Source organism: Glossina fuscipes, unplaced genomic scaffold (assembly GCF_014805625.2).
Source record: "Glossina fuscipes isolate IAEA_lab_2018 unplaced genomic scaffold, Yale_Gfus_2 114, whole genome shotgun sequence".
In the NCBI taxonomy this organism is placed as follows: domain Eukaryota; kingdom Metazoa; phylum Arthropoda; class Insecta; order Diptera; family Glossinidae; genus Glossina; species Glossina fuscipes.
In genome coordinates, this window is record NW_023998457.1 from 3,587,782 (window position 1) to 3,603,311 (window position 15,530).

Genomic DNA, 15,530 nt, shown 5'->3' on the forward strand with positions numbered 1-15,530 from the left:
TATATCAATTCTCTATCGTATTGCAGTATAATGCAGAACTTTCTACCGAATTGTCTATTTATATATGGCATTTGATTTACTGAATTTATCAATCGTATATCGTATCGTGATTTGGCAACATTTTGACTGTCAACTTATGTATAAGGTTTGAATATATCAATCGTATATCGTATCATAATTACAATTTGCTTCTTCGGTGACTGACGCTCTAGATCGACTTAATGCATTTTCGGGAGTTTTACATAGACAAAAGTTTAGACATCAAATACATCAGAATAATTAATTATTCATACAAAAATAAGATCAAAATGGTTTTAATTGGTTGGGACAGTTTTTTAGACACATTTAATAATAAGAGGAAATGGAGGCGTAAACTTAGAAATACCTTTGGTGTCGAACTAACCGGTATGTCGAGATAAGAACTCTTATATTGAAAAACAAAATCGCATATTACCAAAACGATATAAATATTTTCCGCGTTAGGGGCTTTCACTGTTAAAACGGGTCAACTTATATTCTATCTTGATATGTAAGTTTTAATAACGAAAAAATTGTGCGTCTATTCTAATACTCTAAATGCGTGGGTTTTTTCGCTAATTATGAGTGAATCCCTGGTCAAATGTAATCTGAAAATCCTAATATATTGGTTCCGTAACGCGGGACAAATTATTATCATTATTACTAATATAGTTGTTATAGTAATCAAGATTACACTTATTATCAACAACACTTGTGGGGCGAGGAATTGCTAAGGGCATGCGGAAGGACTAAAAGTAGATCCATCTTTTATGATTCAGAATTATTTTCTAAATCCATCTAAGCTTGTCTTTACCTTTGTCTGTCTGCCCACCTGTCCACGTGCTTTTGTATTGAACCTATTTGTGCAGCCACATTAATAAAATTACATATCTCGATGCTATTGAAAATGGTTCGAATCGGGTCACTTTCTCTTCCACCTCCCACATAACGCCTTATGTTGACAAGTCGCTATATGAATCACTGCATTAAGCGAAGTAGTTTAAGGGTAGTAGACCCTGGCAAATTACAATGTTTCGATTAGTTACGATTATTGTTGTTATTAGTTTTCTTTCTATTTTTTGTTAATAAAGTGCTGACGCTGCTTAGCTGAACGCGCTAAGAAAAAGTTTTTATACCGAACATAATCTTCAAGGCGAAATAACCTTACAATTGAGATTCCAACGAAAAGTTACAGAGATAAATAGATAGGACAGTCTGTTATATATATATATATATATGTATGGAGGTATGTACGTATGTATATAAGTATGAGTGCATGTATGTGTATCTATACATATGTATGTATATATATATATATATATATGTGTGTGTGTGTATATGTGTGTGCGAGCTTATATCATTGCAGCCTGATGGCTTGCAATCAAACGTTACAAACAAAATTCAATGGACCTGCTGTGCTGTCAATATATTTTATATTCTGTAACTATGTAATTTTTCTTGGAAAATTTTCTTGTATAGAAACATTTTAGTAAATTTTAATGAAACGAAAATAAATTAACAAAGGTGGAGGTTTAACGAAACTGCTAAGGTAATAAAGGCTCTCGCCTCAAAAATTGTTCGTGCGCTTGGGCGCGCATATTTCAATGCTGAGTTTCCATAAAATATTGTAAACAAAAGATCCCGAAAAGTTGTTCTTACAATCGCGTCGCTTTGGTAACAAGCGAAAAGTGAAGTAAGTAAAAGCGATAATCTGCAGATAATTAAAATAATAACAAAAAAAAAAAAACAACTAACGGTATTATAGCCGCGCGAAGCCGACCTTACAACATCCTACACCACAAAAGTTCTTCTTACAATCGCGTTACTTTGCTAACAAGCGAAAAGTAGAGTGAGTGGAATTGATAATTCGCAGATAATTAAAAAAATAAAAAAAAAACACAAGTAAAGATATTACAGCCGCGCGGAACCGACCATCCAACATCCATTCTATATAATCATTTATTCAGTTATTCGTTCATTTTCGTGATAATACACCAAACATACATTACTTTCATGTAATGTAAGGGCCATATTTTTCATGAAAGCCTCCTTATTAGAGGCGGCCCACAACTTCATCTGACGTGATCCAAGTCTACTTGTTAAAGTTTCTATTATTTTTCGTCCCTTTTTGTCATAGAAACTCGCAAATTAAAATTTATCGTTATATAAGAGATTACTTCTTATGAGAACCCCTATATATAGTGTGGTCTGAAAAGTAATCTAAATTTTCTACATTTAATTTTTATGCTGTTATGGGCTAATTTATGTAATCAAATAATAAAAATTAAAATCTTTTACCGAAGAACTTACTATTTGTACGAGCCCTTATATGGAATATGGTCCCAGAAATAGATCCATCTTGTTAAAATTCGGTCAAATTACTATTATGTCAAATTTTCGTTATGAAGTATTGGATTTGAATTTTTCGGCATACAAGGAATCGATGAAAATCCTTGCATGCGATAATGTCTAAAAAATATATGTATTACCTTTACTTGATCCAAATTTGGTGCGGTTCGATTTTTCAACAAATTACTCCTTTGAACCAAATCTCGTCATGACATGCCAAAAATTGCTCGGCTTATTTTGCAGTAGAACCCTTGCTTGTGGTGGGGTCAACACATAGACCTGCCTAGTTTCAATTTTCAGCATGAAATTAGATCTTTTCAGCACATGAAGGTTCAGGTTTTGTTTCACGAATGTTCCAGCCATCAATCAAATATCGCATTTCAATGGCGGAAATTAAAGGTATTGAAATAAAACAAATATTACATAAGCGAGTAAATAAAATGCTTACTGAGGGTATAAAAAATACCTTACGGCGCTTGTGATACAAGAGTATATTAAAGTTGCGCTCATGTACGCAATACCTAGAAGGACTTGAGATGGACTAATCTTTTATTATATCGAACGATACAGAAGGAATTCTGACGTTTGCCTGTCCGTCTGTCCGTCTTCCTTTCTTGTGTAATTTTTGAGATATTTTCATGAAATTTGATACATTTCGCTCAACATCTAATGTTATTGAAAATAATTCGAAACGGACCACCCCACTTATCAAGTCTTATTTTGAAAAGTCATTCGTATTTAGTGATAAATGTACCACTATAGTGCTTTTGCTTGTTTTTCAAAATACTTTCCTTTATGATCAAGGCTTACTTTATCATAGTGGCATATAAAGTGTAATAATTTTTTCCATTCTGCTTGAGATACCATGAAAAACATACTTTGTTTATGCACGGAAAGCGGCGTCCACGAAATTTATTCTTGACGGCCAAACATGGACACTATTGACAGTGATTCAGTCGGAGCACTTTTCGATCAATTTTCAGATGGCACCTGTGAAAACGAATTATATGATGCGGTGTAAGGTATTTACGGTATTTATAAACCATGGTTTACCAATTGGTGACAAGTAAAACTTAGTCGGCCAATTCACATTTTGCTCAACATCATCAACATATATCAGTTACCAGCTTGTTATCGTGCGAGATCAGTTGTCGCAAAAAGTGAAGGGCCGTAGCATATTTACAGAATGACTTTTATAAATGTAGAGATTTGAAGACTGTTTCGTGTAACTTTTAAAATTTCCATTAATATATTTCCAAATCACTTGCCACTGACGGGAAAGTGGTAAACCAAATTTAAGACAAATTTAATTTTTTTTTTACTGATTCTTAATATCGCTTAAGACAGATTGCAACTTAATCAACCTTTCTTCGTTTGAGAAGCCCTGGCAAATGGTAAAATATGACTTATGCAATACGAGGCGACGGATTCTATACAATGTCATATGGTAGGTATTAAAAAATTCGTTCAAATGTTTTTTGTTTTCTTTTTTTTTGCTCATTTCTCCTTAATATCGCTTAAGAAGAGATTACAACTTAATCAACTCTTCTTGGCTTGAAAAGTTCTGCCAAATACTAAAATATATACGATTTAAAAGCTATATGGCTTATACGAGACGATACAATGTATTCTATACAATGTAAAATGATAGGTATTAAAGAATTCGGCCAAATGCCATCTTTTCTTTTCTTACTTGTCCTTACTATCGCTTAAGAAGAGATTACAACTTAATCAATCTTTCTTCGCTTACTAAATGGCGGCTTTCCTAACATAGGAATGTGTACTTACAAATAAGCTGATTAAAGGAAATTTTGACACGTCAATCTTGTTAATCCCGTTAATCTTTAATAGGTGTACTGGTTACTATGATTAAATTGAATTGAATTCACTTTGGTGTAAATGAAAGAACTTATCTGTAATTTTTTTCGTATTTTATGGCAACTATTAGATAACTTTTATAAGTTAAATACTAATATGGGATTCATTTAATAGCATTAACACTGATTGAATTTTAAGAAACGCTTGTCAAACTCGATTACGCATTAGTAATGCTTGGCGGATACTTTTTCATTTAATTTTCTGACCGTTACTCATATCGCATTTATTTCTCTTTCTCTTTGAAATTTTTCTTTCCAAAACGTCCTCAGAGCCGATACCTGTAAGAGATAATAAATTATTAATGAACAACTATGAAAAATTACCGTTTATGTTTTATTATTATTATTTTTTTTTTTATTACAGTTTAAAATTATTAAAGTCCTTGGGATAAAAAAAAAAAAACAGAATGTTTAGCTAAGTAGTAAAAGAAAAGTTCAAAGATAAAGATAATAAGAATTTTATCATATTTTGTTTAATATATTTTATTATTCGTTTAATTGTAAAAAAAAGAAAAAAAAAAAAAAAGTAAGAAAATTATATTCAATTGCGACCGAATTTTTTACGCCCATCACCGTTATCGTATAAGGGGAACGACCAAGAGAAACCGAAAGCAAAGTCGTTTTTGGTTTGCTTGTATAGATGTGTAAAAGTGTTCTTTGCACTTTTGCGAATATGTAGACGGACAGATGGACGAACACACGGACACATGGACAGACGAATATACTTCCGTATTTGAATGTGGCCAGTTATTTATAGACTCTATACAGTTTCTGAGGCTTGCTTCTGCATCTTATTGCAAAAAAAAATTAAATTTTGATTTACTTTAACATGGGACAAGCGTCGCTTATTTTTTCCATTTTTTAACAGATTCTATAGCGCCGCCCATACATGTCTATTCTTATACCCAAAAGGTATATATATATATACATATAGGTATATATAGGTATATATACCTATATATATATATATACCTATATATATATATATACCTTTAATAAAGGTATATATATATATAGTGTTGTATGTTTGGCTATTGTAATTTATGAGTAATGAGGAAAAACACATTTTGTGTTCCATTTGAAAAGCAGAGATGTTTTCTGTTTACGTGGCACTGTAGGCCTGTCCTTCGACTGATTCGGACCATTTTCAACATCCACATTTTGAGGTCGATAGCTGCATTTTTGCGGCCAGAGGAATGTTTACAAATGATATTGGAAAGACGGACAGAAGGACATGAATACAATATATGCTTTATGGGATGTCTGAAGCTTCCTTTTGGCCATTGCAAACGCCTTGACACAAAGAATATACCTCACATTCTTCGCTGATGGGTATAAAAGACAAAAAATTGTTTACGCTTCAAGCGGCAAAAACAATAATAAAAAAATCAAGGAAATATATATATATATATATATATATGTATGTATATATGTATATGGACAATCCCTTACAAATATATGAGAATACCGGCGACAGACCATAATAATATGCCAGTAACTGTGCTAACAACATAGCCACTGCTACCTTTTTACTATATATATGGAGATAAACAGATATATTGTTTAAAATGAAATTTTTAACCAAAGACTGCCATAGTTTTTTGGAGAAAAGATATGCAGATGCATATATATATATATATATATATATATGTATATATATGTGAATACATTTTGCTATATTTTTCTTTTCTTCTTCATAAACTTTACTCCATCGCCAAAGTATGAAAACTTGTTTGCAAGCGCTTACCATCTTCCTACACAAAGTAAAGCCCGCATCTTTGTGTTTTTTACTTCTACTTTTCTTTATCTCTCTCTCTCTCTCTCTCTCTCATCTCCTTCATCTTATTATTATTCTGGGCAATAGTTGTTGTTTTCATACCACCCCAGGGTTAATAGTTATCTTTATCAAGTAGTAGTTGCGTCGTTGCTTTAAAAGGTACAAACATATAATATTCATTCATACATTTAGCTTAATGTGTGTTTGTGCAAAAGTAAGAGAAAGAAAGCATGAAAAGCAAGAAAAAAAAAAAAAAAAAAAAAAAGAAGGAATCAACTCATTGCACAAACACACATCTCACCTAGAAAAACAACAAACAGATAAATAGCACATGTACATATATAAAGGCATCGCACAAGCAACGAACCTAACTTATCTCAAGTCTTTGACTTTTTTATACCGACCCTCTGGTGTTATTAAGAAATTCCTTAAGTAGTTTTTATATTTGTTTATATCTATGTGCATATGTTTCGCTACGTGCGTCTATGTGCCGTGCCTGCCTGCTGAGTTCTTTGCGAAATTAATCTATCTTTAGGCCAAATCCTCTATTCATGTATAATATAGAGTTTTTTTTATTTTTTATTTTTTTTTGCTGCTGCATTGCCAAAAAAGCCAAACTTAACAAGAACAACAATAATAACAACGACTGTAAAACATTGGTATGCAAAGATAAGTTTAACCGAAAAACATGCACAACTAAAGAATTTATTTAAATACTTTGTGGGATAAATTATAATTAAAAAAAAAAAGAGAAAAAAAAACAAAAACTGAAGAAAATAAGAAGATAAAGGAGATGAAATTTTGTATGTTTCAAGATTTTAAGAATTCATAACGGTATTTGAAAAAGAAAGAATATAAACAAGTTGAATTTCGGGCGAATCTTCGTTAAACATCTCTTCAAACTAATAGTAGGTTTTTTTTCTTTTTTGTTTTTTTTTTAATTTTTTTTTTTTTTTTTTGGTTTACAGAGGAACTCTTCTCGCAATCTACCACAACAACAAAATAAAGTGAACACAATGAATTCAACTATAATCCAAACTATATAATTGTCTCCCTTAATATATTCCAAGAATTTTCCAATTCATTTACCCCATTACAGCAACAATTTCTCTTAACGCCTTTAAAGTACTTAGCTAGAAGTTAATTTGATGGAAAGCCTTTGTTAAACGCGACATTTTTTTAGGTCTGCAAAGAAAAATAAAGATATATGTATGCTTGTGAAGCGGGCAGGTAGGAAGGGGTGTAAGCACTTTTTTCTTTTGCCAATTTCCAGGACACATTTTGAAGATAATCGATTCTAGTTAGGATTCTTTCCCCAATTTTTTGCATCCGAGTTATCCTAAAGAACTTCACAACAACACTCTATGATTATTATTATAATATAATATGTCCTTCTTGCTCAGAAAGCTAAGGCACGTAAACACTTCGCCCGCCTTGAAGCGCAAATAAAAGGTTCCACTTCACTCACAACGGTTTCCTATCATAATTCAGTTAGTAGTAGATGAGCTGCGGCTCTTATCTTATAAGTAAATTTTATTTCTATGAGATCAGTGCAAATATTGAAGAGAACGTTTGATTTGGACGACTTCCTCATTCGATTTTATAGATCTAATTGCGTGAATCAAGCTCTGAGGCCTTAAAGCTTTAACTTTTTTAATTATATTAAGCCCAGCTAAGCAAGCATCTTCCGTAACCAAATAACGAATATAGTTAATCGGTTCATAAGCGACCATCATGCTTAGAAATTATGAAATTCGATAATCATGAGTGTTTTTACAAACACATTAGCTGCTGAGAAATGGGAACACATATGCCGCACCTAGAGCGAAGTTTCACAGAGCCTATAATAAAAAACATTCCTACTGCACGCTTTCATATTGAACGAAGTCGTATAATCGCGATTACATTCATATAACGCACTGAAAGAAGCTCATAAAAGAATGAATGAAACGGAAAATATTGCCTTAAGAAATTCTTATATATATCTCTCTCCTTTGCAATTGTCAGAAAGAACATTCATTATTCAACGCGCCTGTGACAGTTTTTGTCATCTATTTTCTTAAGCTAAATTGTAAAAAAAAGTTATTTTAGATATAAGATATATCAGGTGTTTGCAAAAATTTTGATCAGCGATTTCTTCAGGTAAAATTAGTACAGAAATGGGAAATACCAGTGTACATAACGGTTGAATTCGGTGATTTTCGCCTTTTTCTACATAAAATAACAATTTTCCACTTAATATCATAGATTTATTCAGCTTATGCCGACGCTCTTCTTCTTCGAAAATTATTACTTGTTTATTTGAAGAAATTTGCGGGTGAAATCCACCAAACACGTTCAGAGACTTATGGTGATGATGCTCCATTATATACCAATTGTCGGTTCTGGATTTATTGGTTTAAAAGTGGTGACACGAATTGACTGAAAATGTAATTTTTTGGCCACTTGTTGCAAGAGTTGTCCAGGATACACTGTTGCACCTCGAATGAGATCTTTTTCCATACCCAGCTTACGCACTAGACATCGCCTCGTGATTACCACTTGTTCAGACCAGTGCAACATGGCTTGGCGGGCACACGGGTTCGCAAAGTTGAAGAAGTGCGAAAATGGTTTGGCGAGTGGGTCACTGCCAAACCAATATAAGTTCTATCGACATGATATCACCATGTTGCCAAAAATATCACAAAATGTTGTGAAGAACGATGAAAATATATTTTGATTAACATATATTGAACCAATTTTCCACAAAAAATGACTTTTTCAAGTAAAAAAGTGATCAAAATCTTTGCAAACACCTAATAAGTGACTCATTGAACAGGGAAGATCTCTACCGTTTTAATGGAGGGACTTACTATATAATCCAGTGTGAAACTTCGATATACGCATAACAAAGCTCAATTCTTATGAGAGAATGTTTGAAATATTCACGAACCTTCTCAACATTATCGCTGATTTTTTGCCTCTTGTGGGATAGTTTGGGAATGTCATGGTGATACAAACATCGTGGTTGTCAGCGAGCGCTTTTCGTACATTCTCAGTTTTGGTAAGACTCTGATCTTCTGAATACGTATGCACTGATCCGAGTAAGTGCTAATCGAAAAATGGTACATCTGGTGAATAATCCGCAATCGAGAGAAGTTCCCAGCCAGAGTTGATGATGATCACTTCCTTAGTTGCCGTGTCCGAACGTTCTACATGAAATAAAATCACTTATCGAATGCCTTTGCCTGCAAATGATTAGTTGCTTAGTCAATACTCAAACAATGTAGTTACAGCCGAGTGATTACTACAGAGTTCTGTACACTGTACACTTCAATATAAGAAGAATTTGAGAAACCTTTGATGAATTAATCTTTAGAAGACAGTGCTGTCGCAATGAATAATTTCTTCAATAGCAGCGAAGTTATGATGGGCTCAATTGCATGAGTCGCCGTTACTGGAGGTAGCTGCCACATCCCAACGATGATTTACTTCTGGCTAATGCAATTCACCAAATAAAGAGCAAAAACGTGACGCCTAACATATTCATCATTTTTCGTCGGTGTTAATGTTTTACTTGGCCTATATCATGATTTTTTTGTCTTCTTCTGTATCATCATAAGCACATTGCATATACTTGAAAGTAAACCTTAAAATTGATACCTTAACCTGGAGAAAAATTCATTATTAGCCCTCTCTCTCTCTCTCTCTCTCTCTCTCTCTCTCTCTCTCTCTATCCCTCTATACAGAATTTCAATAGCAAAAAAGTGAGCTGAGATATAATTTTGGCAATTTAAAGGAACTCACCGTTAGATCGTTTATAAAGCAATGAAATTTTTAATGATGACGTTTGCGATGCTCCTTCCTCATCTTCCTCACTTTTGCTACGTGTATAGTAAGTAAAACTTGTACAATTTATATTTTTTCCTCATAGAAAATCGCATTGAATTGATTAGTTTTTCTTTAATTTTTTTTTTTTTTCCAGATTCCTTCATCCAATGCAAATATAATTTCCAAATTCAATTTGATTTTTCTTATTTTTAAAATGAATTTATTTTTTTTCTTTTTATTGCAATTAAATTACGAAAAAATTCAATTGCAATGAATCGTGATTTTGCTGCAGCTCTCATGATATGTGCCTCTCGGTTGGTGGGTTTATGTAAATAAATGCAGAGCATATTTATTGATTTATTGAGATTGCGAGGGACTTGAATAAGGCCGACAAATCATAAAGTAGATGTTAATAAATATACAAACAAACAAACAAGCAAACACAACTAAACTTCCTGCAGTAAATCACAACGACGACAGACCGTGTACATCACGATGAAACTAACGATAGTAGCAAGAGTAGCAAAATAAAAGAATATGAAGTAAGCCAGAAACACTATAAGCGAAAAGAATAAAAAAAAAAAAAAAATTTGAAATATATGTTTACAAAACAAAAAAAAGGAAAGAAACAAAACTCTTGCCAACAACATAAGCATAAGATGTACAAACGTGTGATAAAGAGTCTAATTCAAGTGAATTCTATGTGAATGAATTGATGCGGAGACGGAGACTGCTGCGCTGCGCTGCGTTGCGCTGCTGCGGCCTTTAAGCAATCTAAGGTAATTGGCACACTTTGCAAACGGAAATCCCACAGTAGAAGATAGCGTTTATAAGAAAACAAGAAAATTCGTTATTTTTTTTTATTGTTGCGCAAAAGGAATCAACAAAAAAAAAAAAGAAAAAAACATTTGATCCACAGAAATGAAAATCTTGAAACGGTTATTGAAAATTTCATATTTAGCAGAGTATAAAATGTTGCATACATTGCCGTTGAAAATGTCGTACACTAGCGAAACAGCTCTATATAAAATATATGTGAACACATATATATATATATATACATGCATATCGTGCACTCAAGTCGAAAAGATGAAAATTTAAACAAACTAATTGAATTTTTTTTTCGAGAACAAGAAACGAGTAGCAGCATCCAAGACACGAGTACAGCACAATGCAGTCATATCAAGTGGAAAGTTTTAAAGTCAACTTACTTCTTTTGGTGTCTCTTTTTTTTTGCCATCCTGCAGTTAAAAGAAGCGCACCTTCTTTGATGAGATGCAAGTGAAGAAAGGTATCGATGAACATCTTCGTAAAACCATCCTTTTGTATTAACTAGACTACAGTAGAAAATTCTAAGAACCTTAATTACTTCAAGTGCTAAAGGGGAAAAATTAACAGTAATTTTAAACGATAATGGCATATAACCTTGGGTTTATACAAATTCTAGCTGCAAGTTAAAAAAAAGAATGTGTCATTCACAGGTGAATTAACTCCCACGCCCCCGGGTGGGCTCGAACCACCAACCTTTCGGTTAACAGCCGAACGCGCTAGCCGATTGCGCCACGGAGGCATGTACGAGGGGTTTGTTTATAGTGACACTTACTGTACAACATATTAGATACCTTTGTACACGGTTTAGAATTTTACGATTAATTAGCACAATTTTTACTTTTTTTATTTCAGCTATCATGCAAGTCATATGTTTCATAATCAAAAAAAAAAACAGAAAAAAAAATAAATATAGGGAAGTAAGAAAATTATATTTGGGCATGACCGAATCTTTTATACCCATCACCGTTATTCCAAACAAGTAAGAACATTATATAGTCGGGCAAGGCCGACCATTAAACCACCACATTGTCTAATATAATTCTTAGTTTTCTATGAAATTACTATTAAGGGTCAATTTTCGTCAGCACTTATTGAAACGTTTCTGGTCTACAAATGATCACCCTTCCGAATCCGAAAAATAGACCGAGGTGGTCGAAATTTGGTACTATTGTGATACAATTTTCATCATGAAGCATTGAATATGGTGTTTCTTTGTCGTAAGAACTTCAGTTTTCGTTAATGAGGGAGTTCAAAAATTGCCCTAGTCGTTCCAGAGTTTTCATACCAATTTAGAAAGTCCAAATTATACTACTTAGCCACTTTTGCCGAGAAATATTGAAAATTGCAAAGGCGTTAAATGGGGATTGGTCGAGAAAGTGGGCCGATCCGAAATATTTTCGGTAGCTTTTCTTCTTGAGTCACCACATCTAACTATACCCATTTTCATCGAAATATCTCATATATTGAGACCTGTAGCTTGGGCATAAAGTGTTATGGACAGACATCAGAGGGACAGACAGGCTTAAATCAATTCGCATAGCGATTCGGAATCAATCGGTATAATAATAGGTGGGTCCGCCTTCAGCCCTTTTGTGTGTTACATACGACTGCACTGAGCTAATATACGCTGTGGCGTAGGGTATAAAAAATTGAATATTGATAAACTATAATATTGGGTAGGCGTGGTTAATTTTTTCCATTTTTGCAAAAATGCTATACCATAGCCCACAGAATATACGTTTAGACTTTTGTAAATTCATCTCTTGCAGTTTATAAGTAATGGGCAAAGAACCATTTCTTGACTGCTTTTGAAAAACGGAGGTTTTCTCAGTTTACGTGGTACCATAGGCATGTCCTTAGATGGATTCGGCCCATTTTTGATACCAAGCTGCGCGTAGGAAATTCCAATGTTTCTGCCAAATTTGAAGTTGAGCGCTGTAGACGATTCGACAAAATGAATATACCCCTCATCCTTCGTTGATGACTATAGTAATTGAATAAGACTAGTTAACTGAAAACAAATAAGAACGTTATAGTCGGGCAAGACGGGCCAATAAATACCCCAGACTACTTCGCCCAGTATAATTAAACAATAGTTTCGGTAATAAAACGCCAAAAATTTCACATTATTGTCATAGGGAGGCATATATTTCATGCAAGCCCGCATATTGATGTTTGCCAAAGGTATCACGCGCCGTGACTTAGCAAACTGAATTTACTGCCAAAAAAAGTTATTTTCTAATTTCCGCCATAGAAAACTAGAAATTAGACTTTCTCTCCATATAAGAGTTTGCTTTTCATGATAACCCTTATATATAGTAGGAATAGATCTATGCAATCCATATTCCCTACTGATAATTTTCTTGCTTAATTGCTACTATGGGCCAATTTTCATCGTAAAATATTAAAAATTTAACATTTTTCTGAAGGATTTACTGAGAAATCTTACATGAGAAATCTTATGGGCAGTGAGATCCAAGAAATAGAGCTATGTAGTCCAAATTAGGGCTATTTAATTTTTATATCGAATTACTATCACAAATAAAGTTTCATCGCAAAATAGTAACCATTAGGCGATTTTCGGCATATAAGGGGTTAAATTTCCTGAGAATCTTCACATGCGGCGTTTTCTGAAAACAATAGACCTGCGTGGTCTTCCATTTCTTTGTCAATTTTTAATTATGAACCAAATTTCACTATGAAATATTGAAAATCATATCTCTTTGCGATATAAAGAATCAGGCCTCGTAGGCACGGTTATGCAAAAGGAAGTTCAAGAAATTGCCGCAGTTCAATCAAATTTAAAATGTCGGAATACTATTACTCAGCGATTTGGTCGAGAAACAAACGAAGGCGTTAAATGGCGAGTGGTCGAAAAAGTAGGCCAACCCGAACTATTTTCAACACCTTTTCATCAAACTATCTTAAATATTGCTCCTTACGAAGGCAAAAATTCTGGGACAGACAAACTGAGATCGATTCAGAAAATGTTTCTGAAAATGATTCTAACTTAATCGGTACAATATAAATAGGGTTTATCTCAAACCCTTCTTGATATTGCGTACAAACTTAATATGCCCCACAAGTGACGTAGGGTATGAGAAGAGAAAAAAAAGAAAGAAAAAACATAAGCACATCTAATAGAAAGACGCAGCCGCATCTGGTATAGATCTGAGATAGTGATGGGTCCTTAAATCAAGGCAAACTTGTAAAAATCTAGCAATCGATAGTGATTGACATCTATGTGTGATTAACGGATCATAAGAAGCTTCAAGGATTAAAAGTTGGCTTAGACACGATATAGTCAAGAGGTCCGTATTAAGAAAAATTAAGATTTGATTATATTTAAAGAGTCCGATATTTTGATTAAATTATATTGAGCGCATGGATTTCGAAAATGGTGTTTCCCCTATTGTACTATGATGACCAACTTTCTCGGCCTGAAATTAAGGCGATGATGACGTGCTGTGTTCAGCAGAACCTCGTCTCTTTTGTTAAGAGAAGGTACAAATAGCATTGACGGATGGTGAATCTAACTGTGATTTCTTTATTTGAATGCAGTGCCTTTAATTATCACAACAAAGCTGGTAGAAGATGATGTAGTTTTATGCCAAAAAATTCCATTTGCGGGAAATTTAATTTTTGCTGCCTACCTCGAAGGATGATACTGCTATTGTTACGAGTAATAAACAGTGGATGTAAACTCAAATAATCATCATGTAGAATAGTTGCGTCGTGATGGCCGCAGACGGACGGAGTCAGCGGGGCATGGGATCGAATGAAACGCCTAAAGATGGCTATCCGAAATAGTTGATGCACTTGCGACAAAGAGTAGGCGTGATTGACAAAAATCATGACATCGCAGTTTTCAGTATGAAGAAATTCAGTTTAATACAGCACAACCTACAGGGGAAATGTTTGCGATATTAACCCCTCTGTTGTCAGCAGTCGCTATCACTAATGATTAAGATGTGTTTCAATAGATGATTTTTTTTTCAATGCTTCTATTCCCCGGCTATACTCAAATTTATAACCAGTTTTCTATAATAAAACGGGAAAAACATTTAGAAAGGTCCTTACGCGGGTTGAAAAGTCTACAGTTATCCGTAAATTGGTCAAGTTGAACTTTATTTCTTTACTAATAAACTTGTCTAGTCAAATATGCTATTCATCACATGGGTTAAACAGGAAACGCCTGCAATGTCCTTTGCAATGGTAGATCTAAGGATGACAAATTGCTTTCATGAATTTAATCTAGAAAATTTTAATTTTAGCCAAAATCTTGTTCTAATTAGTATTTTAAATGAGATCCAAATCAATTTCTCTTATAAGCAATAAGTTCAGACTTTTCATCAACTGTGGGCTCATGCTCGATTTCAGGCTTAAATGAATTCAGTTTATGATTCTAAATCGATCGACATAATAAAAGGTGGGTCTATCTTAAGCCCTTCTGCGCGTTAAATACGCCCGCACTAACTTAATATACCCTGTACCACAAGCGGTGTAGGGTATAACGATGTCAATAAAGTCACCGCAAAATGATGATAAAAGAAAAAAATAAAACAAAAAAAGGCTTAAAAATTTAAGCGCCCCCGGGTGGGCTCGAACCACCAACCTTTCGGTTAACAGCCGAACGCGCTAGCCGATTGCGCCACGGAGGCATATGCGATAATTTGTTTAATCCACTAAAAATACGCAGTGACCTAATTTCTATAGGCTGCGTTGTCACATTTGTGTAATAATTCTAAACCTGCTATGCATTAATATTATTAAATATAGTTTATAGAGATAGAGGAGTATGTAGGTATATAAAGCTTAGTATTTTCTATAAAGTCTTGTCAATCTGCATTCTTTCACAGTTAGCAAGA

At 33.7% G+C, this 15,530-nt stretch overlaps 2 non-coding genes across 2 annotated transcripts; both read right to left on the minus strand.

Moving 5' to 3' along the window:
* Nucleotides 1–11,327: 11,327 nt before the first annotated feature.
* Trnan-guu lies at nucleotides 11,328–11,401 on the minus strand. The gene has a single exon. It is a non-coding gene; the product is annotated as a tRNA-Asn (tRNA).
* Nucleotides 11,402–15,249: 3,848 nt separating this feature from the next.
* On the minus strand, nucleotides 15,250–15,323 carry Trnan-guu. The gene has a single exon. It is a non-coding gene; the product is annotated as a tRNA-Asn (tRNA).
* Nucleotides 15,324–15,530: the final 207 nt, after the last annotated feature.